This window comes from Ictalurus furcatus, chromosome 18 (genome assembly GCF_023375685.1).
Source record: "Ictalurus furcatus strain D&B chromosome 18, Billie_1.0, whole genome shotgun sequence".
Classification (NCBI taxonomy): domain Eukaryota; kingdom Metazoa; phylum Chordata; class Actinopteri; order Siluriformes; family Ictaluridae; genus Ictalurus; species Ictalurus furcatus.
In genome coordinates this window covers 25,246,665-25,246,996 of record NC_071272.1, presented here as the reverse complement: position 1 = coordinate 25,246,996, position 332 = coordinate 25,246,665, and positions in this window count along the sequence as shown.

Genomic DNA, 332 nt, shown 5'->3' with positions numbered 1-332 from the left:
ATTAAATCCCCCCATAAGCCTGCATATACAGGAGGGGAATAGAAATGTCATCGTCCTATCAAAAAAATTCCACATCACTCCCTGTCAACTTAGCCTCCTTAATAAAGCCTAACGTTTATTCCATCGGGCACAACGGGTATAAAGCCACAGGTAACACAAACACGATTCGACCTACAGCAATACCACAGAAGACTAAAATTAGCAGCCTATTTCCATAATGACACACAAAAAGAACCACCTCCGTTCACACCTAAATCTGACTGGACCCCGCCGACGGATAAACTACCCGCAGAACTTCTCAAGCTATTTGAGACGGACCTAAAACTTTTTAA